The sequence below is a fragment of the Topomyia yanbarensis genome, chromosome 2 (assembly GCF_030247195.1).
Source record: "Topomyia yanbarensis strain Yona2022 chromosome 2, ASM3024719v1, whole genome shotgun sequence".
Taxonomy (NCBI): Eukaryota; Metazoa; Arthropoda; class Insecta; order Diptera; family Culicidae; genus Topomyia; species Topomyia yanbarensis.
This window is the reverse complement of record NC_080671.1, coordinates 129,750,654-129,759,012: the sequence shown is the minus strand read 5'-3', so window position 1 is coordinate 129,759,012 and position 8,359 is coordinate 129,750,654.

Sequence of the window (8,359 nt, the reverse complement as noted above, 5' to 3'; positions counted from 1 at the left end):
TCAATTTTACACTCAAGGCTCCATCGATTAACTTTGCTTTTGATTTTTGAAGTAAATATATGTATAAAACTACCCTAAAATTTTGGTTTGACATTATAAGAAAACTGGCATGACGTTTTCGATGTCGCAATAATTTCGTGTTCGCCCTTTAGATTAGTGAGTAATTTTTTGTCTCGCGTGCTCATAACAATGGCAGTTTTGAACCGATTTGAATAATTTTCTGTGTTTTGGATTCAGGAACTCATTTTCTTTTAGACTCGGCGAAAATGACCTGGATGAATGCACCTAGTTTTCTGGAAACCGGATTTTCGGAGGTATGTTTTAGTACTTCAGCAATATAGGTATTATCATTCTTAAAATTGACTCAAGAGTCTGTTTCTTATCGGTACGGGACCATATAATTTGACCTTGGACAGAGTCACCCAATGTCCCGCAGAAATCTGCTCCAGACTGACCAGAGTCAAATCATAAAATGGTCCCATAATGATAAGGGGTAATCTTCTAAGGCAATTCCAGTAGTGTTGACACCAATACTGCTACGGTATACCAGTACTAAAACCTATCCCCAAAAATTCGGATTCCCGGGAACCGAATAAACTCATCCGGTTTATTTTCGCCGAATGTAAAAGTGGACAAGTTCCGTAGTTCAAAACTATACAAATTGGTTGAAAACCACCAACGTTATAAACATTGTCCCTTTGTCGATCTGTTAAGGGGTAAAAAACCCAGAAATCCTTCCTCAGACCTTTGTTCACTGTATCACACATTTTATTATTTAGTCTTTATCATTTAGTCTTTTGGAAACTCCTTGAAAATCACTAACTTTAAACTCATTTTCTGGACAATAGGTATTGTTAGGTTCGTAATTTGTTATTTTGAGAAAATTTAGCAAAACACTATCAAAAACTCTGATTTCTGACTATTTTGCCTCTAAAAAGAAAGTTGTCGTTACTGACAGATATAAAATATCGCTAGCTTTCAAATGGAACCAAAAAACGAAATTAGAGAGCATATTTTTTTTAGAGTTAGATGCATTTGAAGAACTCTGTAACAGTTGAGATATTTACAACAAATAAATAATAGAAAAATATTAACGTGTAACCATTGTATTCAATGCGTGTGAAGACTCCTTCCATGTCGGAAGGGCGTTGTCTGCGTCACTTGACAACGTCTGAATTGGCGATGATGGTTAACCGTCGTGGCTGGTTTTGTCCATGTCCCTATTTTGGTTGTAGTTTCTTGTTTTCCATACATGAGCATAGAAGATATAATTTTGCTAGTAGGGGAATTATGGTTAAAACCGACACCTTAAGCTTAACACTTTTTGTAAGTTGCCACAAAACCAATAAAATTATATTTTTAATGCACAATTCTTCTTCAAAAAATTCTTAACAAGATTTAATTTTTTCAGCTTTTCGAAAAATTAATTTCATTAAAAATTATTGGTTGTAAAACTTGGAAAACAAAGTGACTTTTTGTAGGCACTGCGGGTAAAACCGACACCCTATAGGGGTAAGATCGACACCCTCTTTAATTTATTTTCTCTACACTTTATTAAAATATTTATCGTTATGAAAAATTAGATATATGCGTGATTAATAAAGTGTGAGTATGTATGATGCAAAATATGTGCTTTTTATTGCTTCATCATGTAGTGAGGGGAAGAAAGTTCGAAAGCGTAGTACTATAAATAAGAGTATTTTATGCTATAGGATTATTTATTGATATGAGTTTTTCCAAATAATCCTTGCGCACATCATTGCAACCTCCAGTGTCATTTTATTTCGTAAGAGAAGATTTGCAAGCGTTCTACGATCTGCTAATTGGATTCATTCACTTATAAGTGACACACACACACTTCTTAGTAAAACTATCTTTTTCAGATTTGATTTTTCGGACTCTGATTATCAACGATCATACATAATATCATTGTCTCATTGTGATAAAGTTCGTCTATGACAAACCAAGAGAACACTAGAAATTCGGTTTGATGAGTTTTTTGCTGAAATAGCAAAAGCTTAGATAGAATCAGATAAACAAAAATTCCAATTTTTTATTTTTAAGGAGACTTATAAGAAATAAACACAATAAAAGTATTTCTGTGTATTTCAGCTATTACTATAGTGTGCTAATAGTGTAACTGAAGTGTCACAAAGATCCCCAGCCTTTTGTAATGAATCGCAAGTAAACACAACCATCTTAACAGTGTGTCGGTTTTACCCTAACCAAAGGGTGTCGGTTTTACCCCAACAGCGCACATTTTTTTATAAAAGCAATTAAAAATATTGAATTTCTCAAACTCGTCTTCAATGCACCTAGTTGATCATAGGAAAGGCCGATAATAATAGGTACTGAATAATGGGGTGATTTGAAAAGCTTTTGTTCGGTTAAAACCTTAAAATCTACCAACGAAATTTTACATCCAGACGAGTATGAACGCTGCTGTCGTATGTTTTGTTTATTTTTATGACATTCGGCGTACTAACGTAAATCCAATTTTTCTTCAAATGCTCTACATAAACGTACTAATAATAATGTATCATTATGAAATGAATAAAAATTTGATTTCTAGGAAAAGTTGTGGGGTGTCGGTTTTACCCACAGTGTCGGTTTTTCCCACAATTCCCCTACACGAAGGATGTAAAAGAGCGGTTTAGCTGCATTCCTAACACCAGAACACAATGTCGGGAAAGAAATTTCTCTATAAGGCGCGTGGAACAAAAATCATTTCGCTGTATTGCGACATGAATCTGCGGTTTGCGCTATTGTATGTATGCGTGGTAACATATCGTGTAGTCGTACCTCTACTGTACCATCATCTAGATGGACCTCAACGATATCGTGTTCAACAAAATGTTTCATATTGTATTTGTAGATAAAGTAATGTACTTCAATTCTATTGTCGAATTATACCAGAACCGGATTCCGCATATGCTGGAACTGAATAAATCGACCCTTGTAATTGGAAATAAACACTTCAAGGTTAGCTCATTGCTCGTAGGCCGAGACATCACGATCCACATAATATACACAACACTCACAATATGAATAACGATACTTTGTACAGTGTTTTTATAGCCCAGTGCACACGAACGCAACGCGGTGGGTAACTGTACTTAGAAAAGACCCTCCTTTCAGAGGGCGTCTGGTGCAGTGGGCAAAAATTTTTACTTCTTTCTTATTGGTTTAATTTTACTTTTGAACCTCTAGAATAGTCTCCCGTAATCTCGGTGGCCACGCTGAACTTCTTTTGTTTTAAACAGCCGCGCATTCCTTGCGTGTATTTGCTACAACACAAGCAAATTTCAATCGATGGACAATTTTAATAGCGTTTTTCTTGAGACCGCGTTTTTCAAATTGGCAAACACGATAACTCTAAAACTAATCAACGAATTGACTTGATTTTATTTATGAGAATGCACAATATGTGTAGCCTGAACCTAAGAAAACCTAATAAAAAAAATATTTCTCGTGTACACACTCTCCCATTACTCATATTACTCCTAAACCGACGGAAGTATACTAACGAAATTACAAACGTGCCAGCACACGCGACATATAAATGCCCACACGATCACAACAACGCACACGATAATATGCAATCGCTCAAGTCTTTCACGATAATACAAACCCGATCACGAAAGCCCATGATCTCACAATCATTCTTTTCGAATTTATAAACACGATCTCAAACACTCGCTCCCACGCGAAGTCTTCACGCCACCACATCTGCAACCGTGCACTGAATATCACAATCAGAATCACGGCCTGCTGCTACTAGTGTTAAGTAATGTTTTAGTGGGTGACATGTCACGTCTCGTCTGCGATTTTTTGTGAGCGGTTCTGGCAGGGAACCTTTCTGAAAATATAACTGCAGCTCTAGCTGGACCAATCTCAAAAACAAAAAAATATTTGCATGGACTCTACAAAATCATTTGTGTCCATTACAGTGACTGGTCATTATGGAAGCAGTTATTTTTGCGATGCTGAAATTTTGTCCATGGCCGGTCAAAAATGAACATTTGGGCTATATTTGAACGAAATTGGACCATTTAAACACGTGCCCCAAAGCGATTGAAGTTTTATATGAAAAATATATGAACTTTTTCAGGTTTTATATGAAATTTTTTTCAAAGTGATCGAAAAATTTTGAAATTTGTTGTGAATGGTACATTACGAAAGGTTTCAAAAAATAATTATGACCGAAAAAAAAATTATAATCGAAAACAATTTTTTCAAGGTGACCCGCAAGGTTATGCAATCACTGTAATAGTTGAAAGCCTAAATCCGGCCTGATTTTTTTAGAAAGGCGGTATTGGAGCCAATTAAGAGTGGCAGGTTGAGACTTACAACGATTAAGCTAATAAAATTAGCTAATTAACAATTACACCACTAGGTGGATTGAAACAGATTTTTTTATGTTATTCGGATGTCTACCCACTACTCGCTGCTGAATTAGGATTGTTGCTAGAAATAACATGCATCTGTGATTCAGTTGAAGATTTTGAAGGAATAACCCTGACACATTGAGATGATAGCTCTTATCGTTGAAGTAGAGAAGGGATATTAGTGATGCAAGGTGGTTTCCTTGTAGAATACCCGATGCAGTCGAGAAGAGGTGAGAGTAGTCATAAGTTTCATTCACACTAAGTGAACGACTAATGTGATAAGGCACACAAAAATGTTAGCGAGATGTTTATGATGTAGACATTCGTTTCGTAAGTTTTTACTGTAATAGAATTTCCGGAAGTCATTCCATTGTCGCTTCCTCACACGGTGAATGCTGTTTATGCAGTTACTGTGCTGTGGAACTGGTACTTTTTCAGCAGTAATAAGGTGACCATTTGAGTGACCAGAAATAAATTACCCCTATCGGCCCACCCCTGAGTCGATTCCTAGTCCCACCAGAAGTATTTGCTCCAAATTTGAAGCAAATCGGACAAGTTTAGCTACCGAACCAACGTGCCTGAAGTTTGTATGGGATGTTTCGACAATGTTCATGGAGAAACCCCACTAGCTCGCATTTTTGCCGCTAGATGGCACTATATGCATCGTATTATCACTGTAAGTGAAAATAAGAATGATAATTTAATTGTCTACAACTTTGTCGAAGACTGCTAATCAATCCGACTTTGCTGAAAGAAGTTATTAAACTTTTAACGAAGTGATGTTTGAGTCAGTTTTGCATGGGACCCAGCAATGCATGGTTGTGTATCAGTACTCGATTCTCACGAACTAAACAATTTCGTGAAATAATGGTTAGGTTTAGCTCAATAGCATGTTCAGAGAAAATACATTAACCCATTATTGTCCAACCTACTATATATAGTAGGTGCTAAGAATAACTCCTATTACTCAATTAATAACGCAGAACAGGCATTATCAACGAGTTAATATTGTTCATATACTCTTGCAGAATGTGTTTAGAGAAGTTAGAGTTGTTAAATCGGTGTTTATGTTTTGTCTTTAAGCAATTTTCCCTTAAGGGGTTACACATTTTTGTTAGGATGAAAAAAATCGAATTTTTGCAAACTAGATATTCTGAAACTACATACGCTGAGGAAAATTTTCTCAAAGTTTCATTAAGATCGGAATCCTACAACTTGAGTTACAACTATTCATAGACCGCTACCCATTGACCACTCGTAGGCGGTGCGTAGTGTTTGATACGCTCGACCGTTGACTCGCTGCACCGACAGTAAAACTCGATTATCTCGGAGTTGTATTTTGTTGAAAAGTTCATCCGCGGCGATCACGATATCTCAGGAACCGATTAACCGATCAATCCTGAATTTTCACTGGTTGTTCCTTATCATTTCAGCTGCTTTGAGTACAAAAATAATTTTACTGGAATGACCACATCATTGTTCTTCGATCGGAAAACACAATTTGTGATGTGCGTGAAAAATAAGTTGGGCAATAATGGGTTAAATAATACGAGTGATGTTTTGACTTGAACATTTTAGTTCCTGATGTTACCGCATAGAGGGCGCCAACACTAACTTTTCAACGGAAAGAGATGGAACTTAGGTGTCTTCTACAAAGTTGTAGAACGGGCTTTTTTCAGTATTTCTTTCGAACATTCCAATATCATATCTCTCTTCTATCGAAAGTTAGTCTTGGTGCCCTCTATGCGGTCGCAGGTGGAACTAAAATGTTTAAACTAATAGATAACTTGTATCATGTACTACAATTCTTCGGAACATACTATTCAGCTAAATCTAACCATTATTTCACAAAAATGTATAGTTAGTGGAAATCGAATACTAATACACAACCATGCACTGCACTGACTCAGACATCACTTCGTTAAAAATTTAATAACTTCTTTCAACAAAACCGGATTGAATGGCAGTCTTCGACAAAGTTGTAAACAATTAAATTATCTTTCTTATTTTCTCTTACAGTGATAATACGATGCATATAGTGCCACCTAGCGGCGAAAATGTGAGCTAGTGGGGTTTCTCCATGCAAATTGTCGAAAAATCCCATGCAAAGTTCGGGCACGTTGGTCCGGTAGCTAGACTTGTCCGATTTGCTTCAAATTTGGAGCTAATACTCCTGGTGACATTAGGAATCGACTCAGGGGTGGGCCGATTGAGTTTTCAAAAATTCATTATTTTTCTGGGCAGTCTAGTGACCATGCGTCCTGGTTTTTTACTGATTGTTCTAATGTCCAGGGATGTGGAGGAAAACGCTTCATTTGTTCTGGTTCTTTTCCAAGTCGAAATATTTTTTTTATATTGAGTCTTCTCTTTATTTATTCTGGTGCAATTACGACCCACAACAAACTTAAATATAACGTAAACTCTCTCTCAAGTACTCTCAAGTACGAGAAACAAGGTTTCTCAGTAGTGCCTCGTTATTTTTTTCTTCAATTTCCTTTTCTTACATGAAAATTGAAAAGAGAAATAACGAGACAATCATATGTACGTGCCATATAAAAGAGTTTTAGAAAATCTTTTGAAGAAAATCTGGCAATTTTCAATAGAATTTTTATATAATTCTGTCAGCTATGGTCGGCAGATTCGCCGCACCGAGGCAACTCTATTTCTCTTTAGTTGGATTTCACTATGATTTCGTTTTAGGTGTTAAATTTCAATGAGTGCTGGCAGTTAAGCGACCACAAGAAGACAATTATATTTTGTTTTGTATATGGTAATAAGCACTAAATAAATATTTATAATAAGAGACTAGTGTTACTAACTAGAAATATAAATTTCTTACGTTTATGAAACTGGATCCAACTGTGGGCCAAGCACTAGGCTCAAGCGAGGTGGATGAAACGAGGATTACCAGAGCTTCCTGGCTTAAATCGTTTATTAATTAGGATTTCAGGGTCAGATTTCTGAAAAGGCTCATCGACGTTTTGGTGACTCCGCTTTGTCACATCTTACGAACATCTCTTACCAGTGGCGTTGTTCCATTCTACTGGTAGCTCACGAGCATGTTTCCAGTTCACTAAATGGCAAATTAGCGAGACTTCAATAACTATCGTGGAATAGCTTCACTGAACGCTGTCTCGAACTGGTGATTATGGAACCACCTCAGGCTGAAAGCAAACAGTACCTAATCGATGATCAACATGGCTTCACGTGTAGACGTGGAACAGTGACTAACCAGCCGTGTCCATCATTCCACATAATAGGGAGTATGAAACATCGCACTAAAACTGATATTATTTACACCAACCTATCTACCGCTTTTAATAGAGTGAACAACCCACATTTACTTCTACATCAGCAATAGCCCAGGGAGGCTACTTGGGACCTTTGATATTTCTGCTTTACTTCAAAGACTCGTATTTAGTGCTCAAAACTCCTTGAACTGCTCTGCCTACTAGAACCTCAGTTTTTTTTTATAACTGACGAAAACCTTGGGAAAATCTCGCAGGCGCGTTCGAGCGAGAGGAAACGGGGCAGGGAAGGAGGAATACTCTCACGGGAGATCACTAAATAGTTTTACTCCATAAAAGTGAAATAGCTCTCTGACAGCACAAAGTAGCAAACCGAGAGTGAAAACAAAGGTGTCCGACAAACGAGTTTCGCATAATCAGATAAAATATAAAATGGCTAAATACGAAATAAAATGACACAATCACACCAGTCCGGTTGTTTGTTTTTTTGCGTCGCTTGTGTTACCTAACTACCCTCCCATGTGACACTCAACGTAGATACTTTGGAGTTTCAGCAGACTTCGTTCTTGTTGATAGTTTTTTTTTACCAATGATTAAAATTAGATTTTTCCATCATTACTCTCGCTTTGCGAAGTGAACAAATAAATAAACACCGTCGAATGCACCACCCTTATTTGTGGGCGCGTGTGTGTGTTGGAGTCGAATGGCAAGAAACAGACATAC